Genomic DNA, 887 nt, shown 5'->3' with positions numbered 1-887 from the left:
TAACTTAATGATAATAATAAAAAAAATCTTTTTGTTAATATACTTAATTTTCTAAAAATATTAGAGGATTAACATTTTTAGTAAAAAAAATTGGTTTTAACTGTAAAATGCAAGACGAAAACAAGAGTCGCCTATTTTTTTTTACTATCTTACCATTTTCAATGTACATATTAACATATTATATTATTATCTTTCCTTTGCCAAAATTTTGAAAGCACTACACATTAATGCATAATACTAATAGTAATGTTGGTCGTTGGATTTGCCATCTTTTACAGTAATCGTGAATGGCTACGGTGCAAACCAAAATTTTTGCACCAATATAAAACTCAGTTGGAAGCCCACTTAGTCAAAACAATCCAGAGAACTAACGCCTTTAATTTCGTCCTCCACTTAAGCCCACTTTTGTTTAATTGGGCTCCTCACATACCAAAACCAAAAATGGAACGCCCTTCGCCCTTCTTCAGTATGATGAAAGGTTCAAAAACCAAAAAGGTTTAAAAACAAAAAACTAACTTGGTTGTTCGAGCTCATTCGTCCACTTAAAAAGTAGCCTGTGGCAATCATATTGCCTGTTAATCAAGCTACACCAAATTCAAACTCCAGCTGAGACTGAAATGAGATTTGAAAAAATTTCAAAGTGTGGGTGTGTGGGTGTATGAGTAGTGTAATGACCAAAAATAAAAAAAAATAAGTGTTTGAAGTTCGAATTTCGCCTTGTAAATGCATCAACGCATTTTAAGGTCACTTCTATGGTACAATGATATATTAGATGGCTTAGCTAAATAGGAATAAAGTATTATTTTAATTTTTAATTTTTAATATTTAAATTAAATTTTAATTTAATTTTTAATGTTTTATATATTTTATTTAAATTCTAAAATGTT

This window comes from Arachis ipaensis, chromosome B07 (assembly GCF_000816755.2).
Source record: "Arachis ipaensis cultivar K30076 chromosome B07, Araip1.1, whole genome shotgun sequence".
Lineage (NCBI taxonomy): Eukaryota > Viridiplantae > Streptophyta > Magnoliopsida > Fabales > Fabaceae > Arachis > Arachis ipaensis.
Note: the sequence above shows the minus strand (reverse complement) of the source record.